Source organism: Lepeophtheirus salmonis, chromosome 10, assembly GCF_016086655.4.
Source record: "Lepeophtheirus salmonis chromosome 10, UVic_Lsal_1.4, whole genome shotgun sequence".
In the NCBI taxonomy this organism is placed as follows: domain Eukaryota; kingdom Metazoa; phylum Arthropoda; class Copepoda; order Siphonostomatoida; family Caligidae; genus Lepeophtheirus; species Lepeophtheirus salmonis.
Window position 1 is genome coordinate 16583857 of NC_052140.2, and position 23998 is coordinate 16607854.

A 23998-nucleotide genomic window follows, 5' to 3' on the forward strand; every position below is an offset into this window, starting at 1 on the left:
AAGGAGTCAGGGATACCACCTACTTTTCCTTCCCCCCAAAAAAAAAAAAACCCTCTTATAACAGTAATAAATCTTTCATTAAGCATATTGATTTATAGCCGCAACAATTCTTCCTCCCTTTTTTTATTCTCCTTTTCTTCTTTTTTTATAAGGACAATATTTTTTCCCCTGCATGTAAAGCCGTTTCAATTATCATCATCATCAGTTTAATGTGAGGTTAGTAGTAGAAGTACTATAGTGAATAAGAAGAAAAGGAAACGATGCTCACGCTCGGAAGAGGGCGCGGGTGCGTCGTCAAGGCGCAATACCACTAGGGGGAAACGCTCGCCGTATGTCTCTAGTACAGCAAGTACACACACTCATAGAATGTACTATGTTTGTAACTTCTACTACTATACACCATAAAAATAAATGATAATCGGCGGCGTCGCCATTATTATTTTTTTTGACGACAAAAAACGTCGTGAAAATAAAAATAAAAAAACAATTTTTTTAGAGACCGCTAAAATTTTAGTTTAAATTTAGCACCAGAGCGTAGAGGCTACGGCCCCGAGTGATTAATTACTATAAGAGAAGTGTGTCAGTATTATACTCATCATTTTGTGTAAAGTGTTTTTTGGGAAGGAGAATTGTGATTTAGTACTTAATAATTAATAGAAATTAAAATATGGGAATTCCTTGTGTTGTTGAATCCATCAGTTCACGAATTTAATTGAAGTTTTTTTCATATACATAGTATATTCAATAGAGTAAGTTCTTCTTTTCCTATTTATTTTTCTTAGAATTTGAAATGGACTCACTCCTAATGAAGAAATTTAACTTTTTCTTTTTATCTCTATCAGAGTTCGAGTCAGACATGTTATAAAAATAACTTATCAATAATATTTAAGTATTTTGGCTTTATTTTTTTTATTTATGTTCCTCGTAATAAGAAATGAGAACCGGTTTTATTTGAAATTCGGTGTGGAATGCTTTATGTACATAGTTAAGACGATAGATACTAAATAATTCCACTCGGACAATCTTTTTTATTCATCGTCAAGGGATAGTTTCTTTCATTCCCTGACCCCATCAATTGTATTATCTAACATACATCCAAAATGAGGAGTCTCTTTGTCCAGGAGATGAAAGATATGATAATCCACCTAGGCAGAGATATGAAAAAGCTATGGAACTATAAAGAAGTGTTGGCCCTTCCATTTATTCGGCAACGATTAATAATTATTTGTTTAATATAATCGTTTTACCGCGTCTCCGTTAATGACGGACTTCGTATACTTTAATACTTAATTGCTTAGGCATTACCATTATAAAATATATTCACCCTGGCCTTAATGCCTAATGGGTGAATGCGTGATTAGAATCGACCTATTTCTTGTTTATTTCTAATAATTAAAGTGCTGTTAAAAAAAAAAAAAAAAAAAATCCGTCAAGATATATGATTTTTGATTGGATTTTTAAATCGAGATTTTTGAGTTGGTGGTTTGGAATTGATATTAGGTGGATTGCAACGGGCAAAGTAGAACTATGTCTCATTGCTCTGTCGACCCATCCCTATTGTCTGTATCGTTTTTGTGGATTTGTCGAGTATGATTTCATGATTTTTATTTGACTCTTTATCAATAATCTACCACAAATCGGCCAAAAGACTCAACGATTCGGACAATCGGGAAGGTTCCACAGGGCAATGAGGCATGGTTCTACTTTTCCCATTGCTCCACCAAATACCGACCTATTATTGTATATTTGTTGAAAATAAATGCCTCACTGTTCTTGTGGATTTTTATGGGGGGATGAATGATTTTGTCCATACATATAAGACGATCACGATAATAATAAAACAACCTTGGTTTGAGTACTTTGTCAACGATGCAAGGCTTTTGCGCATTGGACATAATATATTTGCAATTGCATCTATACAGTTTTTGAGCCGAAAAAATGATGGCAAACCGTTCAAACACAGGAGATCACAACTCATGAAACTATGAGTATGACGGTTTATGTTTTTTGAAAAAAACAATTTCATAGAATTACATTGCATTTGAATGGAAAGCTAACGCTTTTGACTAATGCTATTATCTAATTCTCTGTAGTTAGTTTTGAGGTTAGGTTCTTGTTCGTTATTCTTGCTACTTTTTTTTTTTTTTTTTTTTTTTGAAAGAATCACCTTTTATCATTCCTGCTCCATTTCCCCTTCAATGATTCCCATGAGTAGAGGGTTTTTTTAGGCCGTTGCAGGAGTGAGCAGGGGTTTCCTCATTCTTCACACCTCTTCAATATTTCATATATATATAAAAACTATGGGGTGAATCGAATTCTTATATACATTGTGTAATATCTAGTACAAATGGACACATTGGTAGAACAAGCGAGGAGCGCCTTTTAACCCACTTATCTCACATAATAATATGTGTAATTAATTACATACAAATTAAAACATAGATTTATGAATTTGTGAAGAAAATTTTCCCATAATTAACATTTAAAAGAGGGTTTAATTATTAATATACACTACAAATATTATTAAGTACAGTTTACGAAGTATGATAAACTCTTAATTTTCTTCATATTATTCTATTATACGTTTATATCTAAGTGCCGGGATCGGTCTGTAAATCCTAGACCGGTCTGAGAGTGTTATGATATTTATATTTTTTCGGTCACGATCGGTCTGAGGGGGGAAAAATTGATCTAGATTAGTCTTAACGAAAAATTCGGTCTAGATTGCAATTGATGACGTCAGTTGTGTTTCTAAATTATGAACATTGACCTACAATAACGTCATATGAAGTTAAATGTCTTGCATAAATCATAAATGGACAACTCACAAATTAGGAGTCAATGAAGACAATTGCTTCATAGATAGAGACCGAAAAAAATCAGTCCACAATTTGAAATCACGGTTTGAACCGAAAGTTTGCTTCACATCGCTATAAAGAAATTCTATAGCGACCGAACCGGGAAAAAAACTTTGATCTTGGACCTGGAGCCTCAAAACTGAAGTACACCTAGTTACCCATTTAATTGAATGTCACATGGAATACTCATTTAAATACTCAAAGCGTATACGAAAAACTATAAATCATATTTATCATTAATTCTCAACCAAGTGTTGAAAAGTAGACGTTTGATTTCATATGTAATATACTACTTAAGGGTAACAATAAATTACATTTAATTTTTAATTTAATTCATTTTTCGTTAAATGATAGTACATTATACATAGAAAAAGAATCAAACTTATCAAAAAATTAAGGGATTGAGCGAAGAAAATAAAATAAACATTTTTCTAATTGAAAGATTTATTATGAACAACATTAATGATTGGATAATTTATGAGACTCAATGGTCGTCTTCATAAACTTGCGAAAATAAATTATTAGTATTATTGCTGATATAACTTAGAGTTATTTATTCATGGTAATAATTGCAAGCTATTAATCAAGGGATACATTCTTATTTTTTTTATTTGGTTCATGTGTTTTTCTTCTGTTTAATCTAGTATCTTTGTTAGTCAAAAATAACGTCAACGAGAAAATTCCCAATGTATTAATTTGTGCATTATATAATCTACAATATTCATCCATTGTAGAGTTGTTATTTAAATTTCTGGTACGATTTAAGATACCCAAGCATGTTGGCTACAATTAAAAGCCTTCATTTTATTTATGTGACGGTACTTCGCCCCGATATGACCCGTTCAAAAAAAAAAAAGAAGCATGAACAAAAATTAAGAAAAACATGAATATATCCCATGAATTTGTTAAAATCATATATTTAACATATATCCCCATATTTTATAGATATATTTCGATCAATTTTAGGCTTTGTATTCAAATTTCTGGGATGAGTTGAAATGCCCAAGCATGTTAGCTATAGTTTAAAGCCTTTATTTGATTTAAGAGACTTAATAAGGCTCCGATATAGCCTCTTTCAAAAATAATCAGGAACAAAAATCAAGAAACGGAAATATATCCAACTTATTTTTGATGATAATAAATATTTAACATATCGCTCAATATTTTATAGACATATTTCGCTCAATTATATGCTGTGTATTCAAATTTCTAGGATGAATGGTTATATTCAAGAATGGGAATTATACTTTGAAACCCTCATTTGATTTATAAAACTTAAATTGCTTCCGATATGGACCCTTTTTAATAACATATGTAAATGTATCATTCCTTCATTCTGACGAGGAATTTTTGCTACTACAAGTGGTGCAATTTCCGAGTTTGTCTCTAAAGTATTAATCGTAATATACTTTGTTGATAAAAATTGACGATAATAATGAATTAAAGATGGTTAATATCATAACACCGACTCAATTTTGAGTCAGGATCATTATAGGTTGTTTTTGTATTGACGGACCACATATCATATTCTCACTTAGTTATTCGACATGCAGTGCTGGACTCTATATTTTGCTTCTACATAAGTATATATTTTCAAATATACACAAACCGGTATTGATAGATGAGAAGTTTTATGTTGCACACACTTTCTTAAAATTAAATTACATGTGTTGTAATTGGGATATATTTAATGAAATGTATATCCATCGTCACTCATGAATGTGTTCCGAGTTTCTACAAAATTTGGATAGGGTGGAATTTATATGCCAAGAGTAGGAATACGTGCCGCTCTATACCAGTGTTATCCTGATACCAATATTTTCAACTAAAAATATATAAGAATAATATTATTAAAAGCACTTAGAGAACCATTTTTTTCAAAAATTTGAGGACTTTTTGTAATAAAATAAAAAAAAAATTTATGCATTTTTTTAAAGAACAATTTTGTTTTGTGGGTTCAGAAATTTGAAGGCTTACGCCATTGGTAAAGGTTAACTCAAGTACCGTTTTCAATACCAATTTAATATGATTACCTTTTTAAATGAGTCAGTACCTCGGTGCAACTACGTCTAGTAGCGGTATACCGAACACCACCACTCTGTACTGAGATGAATAGTAGTGTTGAGCTGCAGTCTGAAAATTACAGACCGGTCTGAGACCGGACTCTTAGAAAAATTTGGTATAGAACGATTCCATAGATGAGTAGTTGATGACGTTATTTGTGTTTCAAAATGGTGTACATCCACCTATAATAACGTCATATGAATTTAAATGACTCAAGAACCATAAGGTAAAAAAAAATAAGAGAACAAAGGATTTTTTCCCCCTTAGTATTAGTGTTGTGTCGGGCTTTATATACGACTGAAGACTTCAGTCCCGTTCAGTTCACTCTCGGTCCTAAAACTGATGTCATTCAACTTCATTTTTTTTTAATTAGTCTTAGGACTGGACCGAATAAATAAGGCCAGTACAACCCAATCCCTCAGCCCTACGTCCTTAACTATGCGCTATAATTGTAAAGGCTGAGTGCATTATATATCAAGGCTAATGCTTAACTGTATTACATCTACTAGTTTAGTGCGTAGTCATAATTTTCTGATTTTTTGAAGTTGAAGTTGAACCCTTGGGCAATGTTGTTGTTCTTTTGTTTTTTCGTTAAAATCAATCAAAATTAAAAAAATTTAATTATTTGAAATCAAGCTTTTTGATTTCTTATTTAAAAAAATTGAGAATATTTTAAAAGTTCAAAATAACGGACAAACTATTATTTATTGTTAATAAAAAAAATGAATGATTTTTCCATTCATATTTAACACCTCTAAAATTAGATTAGTAATTTTTCCAAAAACACTTAGTTCTAACACTTTTTCGATGAGGCGTATAAAAGCTTCGCTTTGGAAATCAATCCTAGACCACTCTGTTATAATTCTAACTAATTTGGTACGTCTTCGCTCTGGGCCGATATTGTAGTACGATTCTGTCGAAATATTGATCACTTGTCACTGAACCCTGAAAAAATATTTGGTTTTGGACTGAACCTAAACAATAGGCAATGTGTTGTATACGAGTATATATTTCCGATTGCATCCATGTAGTGTTTTGAATAAAAAAACTGCTCTAATCGAGGATTCCAAGACTCTGTATGATAATTGAATATGCAACCTCTTAAAGATACTTCCACATATCAAAATCTTGTCTCTGTATGAATCCATGCTGGAGCGTCGTTGCCCATTATATTTCAGGGTGAATATTAGAGCTGGGACGGTACACCATACTCAATTTTATTCAGTATGGTGGAGAAGGGTATTCATTAGACTACAATATTCATCTATTTTATAAAACTTAAATTTTTTATGCCACAGGTTGGTAATGATCATTTTTTTAATATACAAAATGAAATTATTTAATTTTGTTAGACCAATGTTTAATTAGAAAAACAATGATGAATATATACCAAGGCGTCAGTGCTGATCCGCGGTTGCTACTGTTGATATTATGAACCGTTCCAGGCTTAGCAAATATTAAGTTCTTTAATTCTGATCACTTATATGTTTCAAAATCGATTGATTATATGTATTGATTGAGTACAATCTAACTGGGCCTAATAATTTGCTTTGTTGGTTAATAATAGGAATTAATGCATTTATTTCTGACTATAAGACTTATAGCCTATTCGGTATAAGACTGAACTAATTCAGTCCAAGTTTGTTCTTGATCAGTCCTTCACAAATAAAATGTGTTTTTTTATTACTATAAAAAAGTAAATTTTGAGCCACGGTTACAGAATTACCGCCCAAAATCACCCAGTATTTTAAGCCTAATATGTATTCTGAACGTTGACTGGTTGAATATGGCCAAGTAGTGGATATGTGCATATCTTGCTTTTTGATTGACCAACATTTGTCATGGAGCCGCAGCCCCTTCATTGATTGAATAAAAACATAAACATAATGGTGTCTCTATTAAGAAGAGAACCTCTAGTATCATGAGTAGGTTGCAGATCCCAAGCTTTTTTCAGCGTGCAAGTTATGTTGTTGTAATGTTTTCATTTTCACAAGCTGTTATCGTTATTCTTTCATTCTTGAGGAGAGAACATACAAGTATTTAGTGTGATCAAGAGTGTTTGAACTCATGAATGACAGAGAGTAACGCCGAAGAGCTGTTGAGAAGTTAAATTGCAAGTCCGTTTTGGACTCAGAGTAGAATGAAGGATGGAAATCAAATAGTAATTCATGTATATCATTGCTAGATACGGATGGATATTTGTGTTATTCCTTCCTCTCACAGCTAATCGCAGCTATTGTTATGTCAGTTCTGATTTAATTGATCAAATCTAGTCTTAGAACCGGTCCTATACGTCCTTGGAACCGGTCCTTCGGACTGTGAGTACTAGAACTGATTCAAAGAAGAATAAATAAAGTTGAGTGACGTCATCAAGGACCGAACTTTATAAGTTTTTAGGACTTAACTGGAGGACTGGACTTGATCGTAGTCAGACTGAACTGGACGATATTGTAGCTTTCAGTCTTTAATAAGGACCAAGCGTCATAACAAATAAGTTTCTCTCCTCCAAAACATGCTTCAAATTGTCAGGGTTACCATATTAATTTTTTCGTTTCTTTCTTTATTTTTACATACCAAAAATCCATATAATTCACAGACCTAATCCTAGCCTTCTTCTAAAGGATTTCCCAGTTGTTGCAGCTACTCTACTGATCATCATTTCTTTATATTTTTTTTTTACTGTTATTATGATGACTCCATAGATGCTTCCTAGTCTGTTATAGCACTTATTAACAACACCAGTACTGAGGAGTACACGCGCCTTGGATAATGAAAAGAAGAAGAATAAAAAAAAAAAAACATAGAAGGAAGGGATCGTTCCTTTTTAAGTAAGCCATTTTTTCCCTCACAAATTTTCATTTTTACAGCCACTTAAAAACCCCGTAAAAATGAGTTTTTATGCCTTTTTTACTACTTTATTCATTTTTATTCTTTTTTCATCATTTAATAAGTGATTATTATGGCAGAATGAATGTGTAGACTCTAGTCATAGATGATGGTGACTGGGAGAATGAGTGAATGGAGTCTTTATCATACAGTTGTCAAGATAAAGAAACACAGTCAGTACGGGGCACTAATGAGTGGGATATAGCATCCCTTGATACGATATAGATTTGCTTCATTTGATATACATAGTCTATAGTACACTACAGAAGTCGTAGTACTTACTTACTGAGTGTTAGTCTTGCGTTTACGAGCGTCAATGGAAGACCCACTAAGGATGTATCGGTACCAAAATTTTGACGTTCCGTCTTGTCTTACATCTTAAAAAGGCCTCCAAATTGGAAACCAAAGACGTTCTATAGAAATTGACTTTGATAAATGTGATTATAGATATCATTGTGACGTCATCTTTAGTCAATCTTGACGACCAACACAAACCTTACATTTCTCATCCAAATATATAAACTGTATTTTGATATCAAATATCGATTTTTTTGCTTCTATTAACCCTTTGATAATAATGTGTTCCCCAACTACTAACTGATTCTGGGGCTTTTTGGAGGTACAATAAAGATGTGAGAAGAGTGCTTGCGAAAAAACTTCAACAAAGATATAAGTCAGTGTGGTATTCATCAATCAGTCTTAATCATCAACACGGCTATACTTCACTCCATATAAATTTTCTTAAACTAATTCCAAGGCAAATATTAGCAGTGTCGTAATCACGATTCGTCATTGGGATGGGTATGATTTAAATGACTGTATTAATGAAAAAGATGACTGGATCAGGGTGTTTTAAAATTTGGGACTTTTTCAATGAGAAATAACAGAGACTGGACTCTGTTATTAATGTGACCATTGCATCCCTACTTAGTTATGCCTGTCTAACGAGGGCCAAAGAAAGAAAGAACACTACACCTATGAAATGATGAACCATTGAAAAAGTTGGAATAAGTACTTTTTTTCCTGGATTCCTTTTGAAATAGTAATTATTATTTCATATAATGTTTGTAGCTGGTTCAACTTATATTTAGCAATACGAGTTTTTTTAATGTACGCACATGTTAGTAGATACTTACTATACTTATTCTTCTGTCTTCCTTTGATGATGAGGGGATTTGAATGGTGTAAAAAGAGTCATAAAAATATTTAAAATGATTTTTTTTGCTAGTAGTTTTGTTTCTGGATAAGTAGAGTTGTAAAAACAATTTTAACGAAACGAAAATTGACATAGTAACCCTCAGAATTTGGAGAATGTTTAGGAAGAGCTGAGGAGCTTAGTATTTAGCTAAATTGCATTGAATGTAAATATAAAAAAAAACAAGTAGAGAGTGCCCAACACAAAACTTGCAGAGGCGGTTCTATAGTACGAAAAACGTGAATCAAATGTAATTAAGAAAATACAAATCAAAACCAATTTGTGAATTGCTTAAAAACTATACTAAGCTATATATAAAACATTCTTCTCCAAGACACCCCAAACTGTAAAGTCCAGGGGTTTGAGGTCAGGGCTGGAGGAAGGCCACATAAATGCAGGCCAGAAGACAGCCATTTTGTTGCTGCATAAGTTATGGTCCTTCTTAGATGTATAGTGCTGTAATTGAGTTATACTATACTATACTATACTTATTTGTCCTCCCCACAAGGAATTACAGCCTGAACTTGCCGGCGAGCAGATTGACGACTCTTGTCAATCAAGACCGTGCCCAAAGCGTACCACGCTATCATGATGGCAGTTCGGAGGAAATACAAATTATTTGGATGACATGTGCGGTAGAGACATTTTTCTCCAAGACACGTCCATAATTTTTTCTGAACAGCTGTGGATTTTGTATGTTTTTTGCCATAAAAATATTTTTTTTTTGAGAATAGTCAAAGTTTTTGAAAAAAAAAATCCGAAAAAAAATATTTTTTTGTGAATAGTTGTGGACTTTTTCAAAAAATTTAAATATCAAGTTGTATATTTGAAATTTTTTTTCAAAAAAAAATCCAAAAACCATGCTCCTGCCCCCTAAAAATATATATATAGATATAATCCTGTGGACGCCCCGACAGCAAAATGGTTTTTTTTCCCCGACTATTTTTAAAAATATTTAAAGAATCCGAATCGGCATTGGGATTTTTTATGGATTTTTCCCATCACTAGTTTTTACACTCGCAGCAATTTAGACAATATTTCCATCCCTAGTCCAGGGATCAATGAATTGAATGTGTTCCCTGACTATTCATCACTCCTACGTAGAGTTGTAAATCCTAGGCATTTTTAGCATCCGAGTTTTGTTGTTAGTGGCAACTTGAATGGTTTTACTGCTTGATTTTTGGTACTTTTGTTCCATCTAGGATTTACAACTGTAATCATAAACTCTTAAATGAATAGCAAATCAAAGTCATACATTCACGTTGTGCATCTGCTTTAATTAAATCATAATGAGATACTAAATCATTTGCAGAGAGATGTCTTGCAGAGATAGCTTTTTATTCTGTGTGTTTGTTTCACTCATTCGCTGCTGCTGTTTATTCTACTTTGTGCAATTTCCAAGCATCATAAATCATTCAAGATGTCAACAAATTCGTCGTCCTTTCAATACATAGATTTGTAATAATATATTAGTCGTACAATCTATGAAATCCACTGAAGGATTTGGATTCTTCCTGACGTTTTGTGAGGTCTCTGTGTTTGATTACACATTGATTTGTGTTTAAGTAACAAGTAAGTGAGAGCTAACGGAATTTATACATTTCTCAAGGGATATCATGCTAATATATCCCAAATATGACCCATTCAATTATAAATGGAAGAAGAAGAAGTACATTTATTTCCAAACTTAGGCTCAAAGTAGTTACATTTACAAATCATTAACTAACGAAACAAAAAAGAAAATGGCTCTAATTGTAATAAGTTTACTCGGGATTGATGCTGGGCACAGCCTTAAATCACAAATATTCATTGTATGTGGTTGTCAGCTGTCGATATATCTGCTTCTTTTTTTTCTCACTACAACTTGCTACCTCTATTGTATCATGCAACCTTTCATACAGGGAAAAAAACGTCTAAAATCAATTGGTAGTTAGCCAATAATGGAATTATTAATTAATTATCCAAAATGGCTGAAACAACTAGTTACATCTATCTAAAATCTCTTTGAGAGTTACGAACCAAAGTTTCATGGCTGCTACATACTCGATTTTGTTCATTGCACAATAACACTCACTCAAACGAACATTACATAACAGCTGCGCGTCCAAAATGACTGAAACTTTGGTGAGTCATTCTCAACTGATGCTATATAGATGTGAGTGACCCAGGATAATAAAAATACAAGATTATACCATAACGCCTTTCCGACTGATGGTTGAGTTCTACCACAGGTTTTAATAGTGACGTCAAAGAGTATATATTGTTATCATTAATCATATAATTTCTAGTATTAAATGCTGTTAATATACCCTTTTCATACTCTGTCTGTCTTGCCAGCAGTCCGTACGGTACATCAAAATGAAAATTCTAGGAACCCGGGTTTCATGATGGTATAACGTTGTATTTCTATTAACTTTGGATGGGCAAGTGCTGCGATCTTTAGTTTGAGGTTGAAAGCTTTTCAGACCTCCCTCGTACCTAGGTAATCACATTAGCATCATATTTCCATAGGTAAGACAGAGAGGAAAACAGCTAAGGGTTAGTAATTGGTCATTCTGCTGGCAATAAGAGCTTTGGAATTTGACAAGGCTAATTCCTAAGCCCTCGTCTTTCCTGGGGATTCCTTTTCGTTTTATAGTTCAAACAAAACCAGAGTTTCTGTGAATTTTGATTCTGGATTATCCAGTCCCTTTACGTTTATGGGCCTTTTTATTAAAAGTTGCTAGTTAGCATATAGGTTACGACGTGTGGATAATTGTTGATTAATTGATCGTACAGAAATTGATTTAGCTCCCTTTTGTTAGTTCCTAAACAAAAGGACATCACTTTTCATTTCTGAGCAAGGTCTTGCACCACTCTTCGATCCACGCATGTTCATCATGAATTTGTTGCCCATGTCATTCCTCATAGAAACAAACATCATCACACATATAAACAAAAATCAGAGTACTCTCAAAAATATATGCATTTGTCGTCTTGATTGTCATTATAAACACATTCATCTTCAACATTATCTATCTATGTGGAAAGAAGAAAAAAAACTAAAATAAAAAAACTTGACTCTCATAAATCTTCAATCATTTTTTTTTTTAGAACGATGAAGGAACTCTTCATATTTATAGATACTTTAATGTATAATTTAAGTTTTTCAATGTGATTTTTATTTCATAATTTGTATACATATAAAAGTGTTAAGTTCCGGCTTAGAAATCATAGACCGGACTGGGAAGACTGAGCCGTTAAATTTTATTAATAAAAGTTCCCTTTAAAAAAAACCTCGGAGGTCGTCTCAGCACTAATATATATGTGGCACGTCTACACAAAAGCAAGCTATAATTATTGTTACAAAATTGAGTGGTGATTAGATTTGTACTCTAACACGGATTATCGTCAATTTCTATCGATAATGCATTCTTTTTAACGCTTTGGGTGTGTCGTAAATAACACTCTAAGTAGCCAAAATTAATCGTCACAATAAAAAAATAATTAATCGATATATTTTATGGTTGGAAGCGGCCATATCGGGCCTTACAAGTTCCTTAGCTCAAATAAAGGTTTTAAACTGTTCCTAAACTTATTGTGATTCTTAAAACATCCCAGAAATTGCATAATAAGCCTAAAATGGACTCAAATATGTCTATGGAGTATTCGGCTGTATATATACCGGGTGGTCAATTAAAATCTAATCACTTACTAATTCAAATATTAATTAAGTTTGAATTATTAAAATTAATTCATATTTAGATATATTAAAACAATTAATTACAAACAAAACAAACCAAGTTCTCTAGCTTACGTAGCAGTCGAGTAAATGACACTTGAACGGGATTGTCAAATTTCCATTAGTTCACTCCAAGCAGTTGGGAGCGTGTCCAGGACCACCGTCTACGCCGGTATCAAGTCCGAAACGTTGAAGAGGAAGAAGGGATCTTTCAAAAAGGCTAAATTGGATCCGCTCTAGTAAAAGAAAACAGCCCAGGCCTATCTCCTCAAATCCATGAGAGCCTATGAAAGATATCTCTATGTTTCAGACCAGCGCTAAAAAAAGTAGATGGAAATATCCTTTTGAGAGGGGTGTGGCCACTTTCGATACGAGCAATGAAATCTGCTTTCTCTTCACACTATATGATATGCTGACCCCAATTGGTGATCGATTTTTTACCATTTTGAAACGCACATGATGCAAATCAACAATTCATATAAGAGCAATGATGAATTTTTGGCCTTCTTTTTTATTGTGTTAAACAACTACAATTCAGGTCAACATCTGAGTATTAAGTATTAATAATTATTGAAAAAAATATACTTAATCGTATAATTTTTTTTGTTGCACGGCCTTTCATGCAGCTGACATATTACTCTTCTAGTGCTTTATATATTTATTTATTTTTTTGGTTTAGACTCAATTGTAAATGAGCCAATAATGATATTTTGTGGACCTAACCAGAACGAACTTCTTTAAGGAGCGAATTAGTTCGGTCAACTAAAAATCCTAACGCTCTCAGATCTGTGTAGAAGTTTGAGACACGTAAAGACAACAATAGTAGTAGTACAAATCAATATGAGCTGCCTTTGTACTACATACGTTCTCTAATGGACAAATGAATGTATCTTTTATTTTTAAAGAAATATGTGTCATCATTTAAAGTGCAATTAATCACATTTCATTTAGATTATATTTACAATGTCAAATGTGAGTATGTGTGCGTGTCTATAGAACCGGTTGTTTGTAGACACTATGTATTGCTATCATTCAATTTTGAAATATTACTCTCAAATTCCGGAATCATGTTCAGACATTTTTCTTGGGTCTTTTTTTTTATACGTACATTATATGATATATTATTTATGGGCGTAAGGATAGATATTAATTTTGTCAAGATACCAATATATTCGATACAAAAATCCGTCTGGATCATGCTAAGAGTTCGAATTAATGATGTATTTCTATAATCTGCTGTCTCCATATAGTCTAAATATATAGATACAAATCTGTCCCCATAAAGTCCGGGAACCTGAGAAAATAATGGATTTATTTTACTTTAACTAATATTAGGCCTAATTTTACTATGAATTTGCGATGATGTATCAACTTTAGATATGAATATTGTCACTAGAATCATAGCAGTCATCAATTATATAATGGGGAAGTTATCAATAGCGGCTGCATGTTTGGTTTTTTTTTTTTTTTGCGTTGTGCTCATAGATAATGTTGACGAAATGTTTTTTTTTAATTTTTACTAATCCGGAATTTGACAAAGAACTTTTAAACAAATTTTAAGAGTCGAAAATTCGATTGAAGAACATTTTTCACGAAACTTGGCATTTATAATTTTTTTTATTCCAATATCTCTAAAAATCCAGATAGCCCCTCTGATTTTTCGAACTACTAGGCACATCTAAAATTAATCACAGTTGATGTATGACTGATTTTGTTTATTCATTGTCACAAATTCGGCCCCATTCAAGAGCCTCGGGGTGATTACCTAAGCTACGCATATATTAGGGCTGTACTTACTCATGTATACTATTGTAAACTCATACTAAAGTTATCCAAAATATTAGGCACTTTCATACTGTTTCATTTCAAAAATAGTGATCACTCTAATTTTATATAGGAGTGCATTTATGCGTGTAAGGATATACATAATGCTTCTCATTTAAATTATTATTATTAAAGGTGTAAAAGGTAATTAGGTACAAAAGTTATGGGATGGACCACCCAGAATGGGGGGTAAATGTGTAGTCGTCTTACCGTGTTCTGCAGACTGTAACATCTGCCTCGTCATGTGAGGCTATTATTATATAATATATATATTCTTTATTTTTTTGAAAACTGGGGACTTAATATCAATACATCTATTTTTTCAAATCATTACACACAAATCAGTGTTAATATTAGTTACTAAATAGTATTGTCAGGATAGAAATATTACTTGTACAGTAGTTCCCGTATCAAAATAGATATCGATATTTTCCCATCCTTTTTGGACTAAAAATATAACCAACAATAGTTTTGCGTCAATCCTTATTTTGAACTGAAGGCTACAGTCACATCCAGCTCAGTCTGGATCCGGTCCAGTTCAGTCCTGTATATCAGTTCTAGTACTGATAGTCCGAATGACCGAAAGTCTTAATGAATTGTCCTAGGAATGGACTAGACTAGACCGAATAAATGACACACCACTAACAAACAATGTCGTCCAAAACATTATACATTAGACCAGTGGTTACCAATCTTTCTGGAACCGAGACCCCTTAATAACATACTAGTCTATTCATAAAATTTGTCTTCTAAATATTTATAAACACAATGTTTGTTATAAAAAATTTCGTTGCAAATGAAAAATGGTTGTTTTATGCAAGTAGATCCTTAATTTAAAAATTCCTCACTATTTTTAATATTCATAATATTTGTCTCTCCATCATGGGCAATCTCAAATTTTACAAAATAAATATTAATTTAGTTGACTATTATAATTAAGCAATAAGTGCTCACAGGGATGTCAAACATCAATGAAAAGTGGCTAATTTGCCTTTACAGCACAAGACGTTCAAAAAAAAAGCAAGGGAAATGTACCTTTTCTCTTAAATGGGTCAATTTTTGACACCCCTAACACCCACAGGGCCAATTTATACTTCATTTAATTGAACATAAATAGATCTTCAAATGATGCCACATTAGTTTGAATCAGACTTCAGGTTGGTGCTTGAGATCAGGATGAAGCGGATTTTATATTATTAAGGTATTCAAAATGCAATGGCATACTGTGACCATAAGGGTTTATTTAAAAAGGGAGGGCGTGGGGCAAACTTAGAAATTTTGAGATTACTTTGTCTGTGAGCAAATCTTTATTACCGAATGGCGTTGCAGCCATGTCTCAGTATCCCGTTACCACGAGCAGTGTACCGGGAGTTATGTACATTTGTATAGTCATTTCATCAAAAAAAAAGAAAAAAAAGTACATATGTATTTTTGGCAAATTCCTTTATTTAATAAGTAATATTAGATGTGAAGGTGACTCTTGAATTTATTTATTTATTTTTAAGTCAATTTGCAAAAAATGACGAGAAAATTCTGATGCAGAAAAAAAAAAAAAAATTGTTGTGTCTTTGCCAATTAAAGGCTTTATAACAAAATAATTATTACATATATTGATGACTGGCTTTGCAGTTGAGACAATGAGATGGATTTTTTTTTCTTTTAAGAGAAAGGAACTTGACCCTTGGCGTATGATAAAATAATTTTTTGAATTGTAAATCATAAGCATTTACTCACGTGTGATTTACTTTTTTTTTTTGTAATTGATACTATGTATAATTTTTTTCCAAAGCTGCACAAATATTCTTTAATTATTGACACGCCGTTAATTACCTCACTAAATATTTTGTATATGTTTGTCAGCTGTCGATTTTTCTGCTTCTTTTCCCCTTATTAGTGCTATGTTCAACTTTTAATTGGTTGAATTCAAATTAACTTACTGTCAAACTGTGAACAACTTCCAACAACTATAAATGGGCAACTAACAACCGATTTTCGGTCTTTATCTTGGGGTTTCTTGGAGGTAACAAGAAGTACATGTAGCCATAAATAATAAATAGTATCACTGTGTATATTCAGGGAGTTAATATGTGTCATTTGTGCTTGTTCGACTTGGAGTAGAATTGAGGATCAACATTGCAGTCATTCCTGCTAATATCCTCGCTAAATATTATGGTGAAGGATTTGTGTTACTCTGGACTTATATTTATAGCTCCTTGTAGCCAAAGTTATTAGCCATGTGGCAAAATAAAGACAACATGGTCAATATTTGTCCAAAGTTAGTGGGCTCTGTCAAACCTTTTTGCCCGCTAGGGGCGTTGAGCCTACTATTTAACCAACTACTCAAATTCTATGAATGAATCCTTTTAGTTGAATAAAAACAATGTGATTTCTACAAAGGAAAGAAAAAATTACATACGTCACGAGAGAAAATGACTCATTTCTCTCTACTGCTATTATAAAAAGTGACATTTAGCGGCGGGAAAAGATTTCACGTAGTTTACCTAATTACGGTATTGCGTCCCTCCTTATTTATTCGATCCAGTACTGTCTTAGGTCCGGTCCTATGGGTGTTTAGGACTGTCTGTCTTTGAAAGTGGTTCTTAAGATCGTCGGTCCTTTGGATCGATCTTTAACTGTCGGCTCTTGGAATCTTTTGTAAATATATCGATGTTTTATTAAACTAAATAAGGCATAAAATACATATATTAAGAGCATTTGCAGATATCTTGCAATAAATACTACTGTTTTTAATATAACGCAAAATATAGCGAACATATTATATTTTTACTTGATACTATGATATATTCGATTATGTAACAGAATAATTAAACAAAGGAGACACCCTCACTGACGTCACGAAGGATCGATTTTACTGTTTGGTCTTAAGTGATTTTGTCAATACCGATTTGGACGGATATTTATGTCCAGACGTCGATCTCAACCGTAGACTGACATAACGAGAGATAAATTTCACCCTCTTTTAGGACCGTCAAGGGGGGCTGGACTGCAGTCCTAAATAAGGACCGATACAGCACCACTAAAAAACATAATGGCGACTAAGTAACTCTTCTCCCAACCATTTTTTAGTTTTGTCAGGCTTACCATATCATATAACGTGTGTGGGTTTTGTTTTTTTTACATACGGAAAGTCACGACTGTATTTATGAGTAATAATATTTCTTCTTGTTCCTCCATGACAATAATGTGTTGTCATCTCATACAATGTTTGTCCTTTGAAATGAAGTGTTTTTGTTGTTTGCTTAAGAGGGAGATCAAACATCATTTTCTTCAGAAAGAGAAGAAAAAAAATTGAACTCTCTTTAAAAAAATTAAAAAAAAACAGTTGTTCCTTATTTATTTTTATTATTGTTTTTAATGTTAATTGTATATATAAATAAATACTTTAATGCTTCTTGACGACGTTCTTGCCATAGTTTGAAGAAAAGAATAAGCATTCCGTCGAATTAACGAGGAACAAATATTTAATACACAATTTACAGGGTGTTCCATCAAAAAAAAAAAAAAAAAAAAAAAAAGTACTCCTCATAATTATTGATTGTTTCAGAAAATGTACTTATACTTTTTTTTTTAGAATTTTATGATAGAGGACCAGTATCTGAAGAAGTGAAAATAGGTGCATTTTTAAGCGTGAGAGTTACAACTGGGATATAATAACTTGTACAAGCAAATTGAAATATTAGATATAAGTTTTCTCAATCCTTGTGTTTGTAAATCCAAAGAACAGTATATGTTGTCAATTTTGACAGACGACTCATCTGTTGGGAGAGATCACCAGAGGTGTATAAAAACGGAGTTTTCTAGTTATTAATCTGAACAGGCTTTTTTGTTTTCCAAAGCTGTCATGATTATCATTTAATCCTTCAGAAGAGAATATCTAAGTATGAAGTATTCACTACTAGTAGGGTTGCCCATGAAAAACGGAAATTTATAATGAAGATTTACTCAGGAGTTAACAGTGGACTCGATGTAGAAAATGAAGATCGACATCGGAGTAATTCTTCTCTATATGCCTTTGATATATATATATATATACATGTAAGGAGTGGGATTTGTGTTCAATTTCCTTCCCCTATAGGTTGATTGCAGCTGATTTAATAAAACGTCACGACAGCTAAGCTACTCTCCTTTATAAATTCTTCAAAATTATTTTTACAATGTGCAAGTTCTTAATTTATACAACTCTGCTTATGTGTGAAAAAAGCCTTCGGCTTAGGTCAGAAAAATGATTGAATGGCGAATTTGCGTTTAAAATTTCCACTAGGTATACACAGGGAAGGATTGATTCGCAAAAGGGCTTCACAGGGGTCCTGTTCCCCTTCCCCAAAAAATTAATGAGTAGTATTTATTGGCCCTATCAATAATGAGTCATCCATGGTCACTCAAACACGATCTCCCCCTCTCTAATTTCGAAACTGTGATTACAGCATAACTTAGTTAGAGACATTGACTAATTAGGGGATTCAATGTCAAGAGTATTATGAATCTGTCCCTACTGTCTCACAATTTGATAATTTGTTGTGTGTATCTACAGTTTACAGTGTAATTAAGTATCCACATTATTGGTGTAATTCTTGCCTATTTTTACTTGTTATACGCGGAGGGAGATTTTCGTTTATTTCCTTTGTCTTAGCTCCTTGCAGCCGAACCTATAAAACATCATGGCAGCTAATCTGGTCCTCTCTTAGATATTTTTTCAAATTGTTAATATTAACACGTTCATTTTTCATTTCTTTTATTTTTACATATCCGGAGGACATATTTAATGCATAACTGTAAATCACTATAAAACCTTTGTTTAGTGCCCCTTGCTCGCCAGTACGTTTGAATGGTCAAAATAGGTAGAATGAATTAACAAGAACATTAATTTCTTCCAGATTACTAACTCATGTTACGTTTTTTTAAATGTTTGCACACGAGGATTTCGACAATTTTCACATCTATAACAATAATATCCTCGCATGCTTAGAAATACGTACATTTTCACATCCCTTGGTAATATCTTATTCAATGGTTTACCATTGTTCTGAATAGCTTAGAGGAGACGTCTTACTTGCAGAATCAAATTCGTCAAAGAATTCAAACATAATCCAGAATTCATTTTTAGAAAATGTTTGCTTGTTTTTGTGTTTATTTACATTTTCTAATGTTAACATAATTATCTGTGAGTAATTTAGTTTTTTTATTTTTTTATGGGACAATAATTCTGGAGCACACTATATATATTGAAGACATAGATGTACAATAAATAGACTAGAGTAGACGACATGCTATTGAAAATAAAATAAAAGAAGAAAAATATTACCTAGTTTCATGTTGTGATTGTTACTTCTTCTCATTTTTGACTTTTTTTAACAAATATTTTAAATTAAATATCTTTTTTCTTTTTTTTTTTTTCGTTCCCAATATGTTGTTCTATGCATTTTGAAATTTGATAAATAATTTACTGGTGTTGAATTTCGGCCTGTAATGATTTTTAGTGGGGCAAACTCATTCAGTACTATAAGGAAGTTCTGTCTAGCTCAAGCTCAAAGAAAAAATCGGTCCAGATCAGTTTCATTTAAAATTTGCTCTAGACGGATTCTATAGATAAATTGTTAATGACGTCAATTGTGTTTCAAAATTGTGAAAATTAACCTAGAATTTGCATCATATGAGAATATATGACTTGCATAGATTATATTTGTAGTAGTCATAAATCAGGAATCATTGGAGACAATCGGTCTTTTGATTGGGACCGAAAAAATTGTTATACGATTAGAAAACTATCACGGTCGGGACTGAACCGATCAAAAATTTGGACTCGGAACAAATTTTGACTCTAATATTTATAATGTGTAGGGAAGAGTGACCATATGTTGCAACAGACCCCATTTTTCAATTATTTTATAGATTGAGACCTAAAAAACGGCTCGAGGCCCTTCTCCAAGTCCAATGAATTTTGTCATCTTTAATAAAAAGGACTTTTTCCCTGAAAATAAAAAGGTTGTTTGTTTAAATTCCGCCATGTCCAAAAACTAAAAATTGATTTAACTTTAAAATATAGACTGAGACCCTAACAAATCAGTCTATATTGAGAAAACTATATCGGTTTGAACTGAAATATCGGTCTAAAAATAATACCTAAAAACCCGAAATGATCAAAAATTCGGCCTTGAACCAAGTCTCAACACTAATACTTATAATATGTAGGGTAGACAGATGGTAGTTGCAAGACGGAACAGTTGCAACAGAGCCCCTTTTCTCAAATATAAAAAAAGTCACAAAATTGAAACTGAAATGAATAGCCATAAGAAATAATGCAAAAAAATACTTTTTTTTTTGTGGACGCTCATGCCAGTCCTCAACGAATGCAGCTCTGGGTAGTTGGCCACATTGCCCAAGGTTAGACCATCCTGTAATTAGGATTGCTATAATTTTCAAATTGACTGCTAGAAGGACAGACAAATATGACGTCATAGGGTACTCTTAAGAGTAACATTCAAGGAAGGCGATATGTAGCTTCTCTTATGTAACAGTTATACTATTTGACGTCATCATGAAAAAGCGTGGTGAAAGTCAAACATCAGTCGTAAAAGCGTTATGGTATAACCTTGTATTACTTTTCATCTTGACTAGTAGATATATTCTGTGTCAACATGCCATCTAGGAGTAATTGAGCCACAAACATAAAGTATTGTCACTTTTACCCGGTCTCCTCCATTATGGAGAACAGCAAGAGAACAATGTCATTTGAAGACATAATATACAAAAGCAAGAAAATAAATAAGAGCTGTCTTTCTTTTTTAATGGACATACAGTTTAAATAACAATAATACAAATAGGAATAAGGTAGTTGTCGTTGTAGTTAGTAGCATATTTTACGAGGCTAAAAATCAGTAATATCCATTTTAACTCCCCTCAATCTCTTTCTTTCTCTCTTTCCTTAATGCATTTAAAACAACAATTTGTATGTCGTTTAAAATGGTCATTTTATTTGTACATATTATACAAATACGGATTGCGTGTGGCCCTTTTTAAAAGATGATACATATCTTATCGATTATTCTTCAATTTATTTTTTTTAGTCCAGAGGGATATTCATTAGATTATTTCCACTTACTTCACGAGGTTATACCAGGAGCTTCCGTGGGATTATATTTTAAGAGGTGCCTTTCTATTCACAAAAAATTTAAGTAATTAAATATTAAATTTTCTTTTCCTTAGCAGTTGTTATTATTATTTAATTACTGAGTTAGTGAACATCCTTTCCTAAATAGATTCAATTATATTCTAAACCTGTTTGAACGTTCGTGTGTGCTCATAAAAGAACCTGAGGATTTGTTGAAGAGATATAATTGTAAGTCCTTGTTGTACTCAGAGTAGAATTGGGGATCGGCATCTGAGTAATTCTAGAAAATGTCCTAGGTTATATCCCTTTTTCCTTATTCCCTTGTGATAGCTAATTGTAGCTGATTTAATGAAATGTCAGCAACATTATTCTTTATCTCCTCCAAAACATTCTTCAAATTGTCAGGGTTACCATGTTAATTTTATTTTATTTTTTAATGCCCAATCCGCACTGGATTTTCATCATTAAGTATAGGACTGGATATTTTTTCAATTATATAAACAATATTAGACCTGTAAAAAATATTAATACATATTATTCTAATACGAACCAAAATCTATAAGCAATTTAATTTTGGACGACCCTGTATATAATATATTTGTAGAATAGTAATTCTCTAAAATATATGTATGAATATATGTATAGTCTGACGTCATCATTGCAATCGCAAGTGGATAGTAGGATGTATGTATATAACAATCATTTTTTTATTTTTTTAATATTTAAAAAGTAGGAACATGTCCCCAATGATGGTGATAAGTATCTTGGACAGACTTATGACTCATATTGCTATTTTAGAATATGAGGTCAAATGCTTTAGGTTTCAAATTTGTATATTGCATATTTTATATTATATGTTGACTGATCTCTTTTTTTAAATGGATTAAAATATGTGGTGTGTCGACATAAAAACAATCTTTAACAAAAATCTAGTCGTTTGGTACACTAAATATCATAAGCAGTTTTGGCTTTCAGACTGAAACCCAACACAATTTTACCTGTTGCAGATACCATCAAAGACTGATTTGGACCTGATCTTAGAACTAGAGTCTTTTCACTCGTTTAAGACCGATCCGTTACTGTTTGAGTTATCTCATATACCAATATTTTACTACATAAAATGCTTTGCATTGAAGTAAAACCCTGGCAATTCGAATAAATTTTGGAAAGGAGAGCAGCTTAGCTGTCCTAAGCCTTTGGAGTCATTGCCCACCTCGGCGAATAAAAATCTGTGGTGGACGCAGAAATTAATCGTCAAAGTACAAAAGTCATCGCCTGTGATCGGGCTGGAGTTTTCAGAGCTGTGGCCAGCGATGGTTCCATCATGCCACCACATTTCATTGAGGCTAAACTTAAGATCAACACAGCTGAATACCTGAAGATACTGAATTGCTACCCTGGATGGAGGAACTGTTTGGTTTCAGCAATTTGGTACTTGTGTAGGATTTATACCCGCCCCGAGCCTCCAAGGCAAATAAGCCACTCCTATCTGCAAGGGTCCCGGTTTTTATGAAGGATGGAATCTGGCCTATCAATAATCCAGATTGGAACATTTTAGATTACTATCTGTGAGGCATCCTTCAAGAACAGGTCAACAAAGGGATCATACATTTATAACGTCCAGTTGACGGGGGGGTACCGATTTAAAGATTTTTTAGGACGAGGTAGTACTGGATACTTTGGAGTGTTTCACCTTCAGAACTGATCAACGAAATCTTTTCAATATGAAGTATATCAATGGTCTTCACAGATAACCAATATATTTTATTTACAAATGCATACTACTTAGATCAATATAACATATTTCTCTAAGTGGGAACCCCAAGTGCATGAAAGCTATGTCAACCGAAGAATGAAGTATTCAAGGGTTATCTGTTTACATTATCAGTAATTATCTCTCTTACTCCTCCGAACTGGATTCCATTTCACATTGGAAGTGGAAGTGAAAACGAAAGCCATGTTTTTGAATGGCACTTCCGACAACTACTCTTTTTGCTCAATAGTTTCTGCTTTTATGTAAGGACCAAAGGGCTCGGTCCAATCATGCTGAATATGTACTTACACTGAGTGTCTGTCTCTCATCTCCTTCTTCCTAGTGCCGGTCAAAGAAGTAAATGCCACCAAAGAGGCATAGAGTAGTTTGCTTGAACCACGGCACGGCTCGGTCTTGGAAGACCTTCGTTGAAACTCGGTCCGAGAATGAATTATTTGTTTGAGTGAGTTTTTGTTTCTATATCGAACTAAACCAAAGATATTTCGGTTCAGATCGACATTATTTTTACCAAAAATAAAAAAAAACAGTCATTTTGATCGATATCTGT

At 32.8% G+C, this 23998-nt stretch overlaps 1 protein-coding gene across 1 annotated transcript in view; it reads left to right on the top strand.

Moving 5' to 3' along the window:
• The first annotated feature begins 339 nt into the window (after positions 1-339).
• Positions 340-23998, top strand: part of LOC121125215 (uncharacterized) — a 34475-nt gene continuing 10816 nt past the window's right edge. The window contains exon 1 of the mRNA XM_040720357.2: positions 340-749. The gene's annotated coding sequence lies outside the window, so the exon portion shown is untranslated. The remainder of the gene's footprint in view (positions 750-23998) is intronic.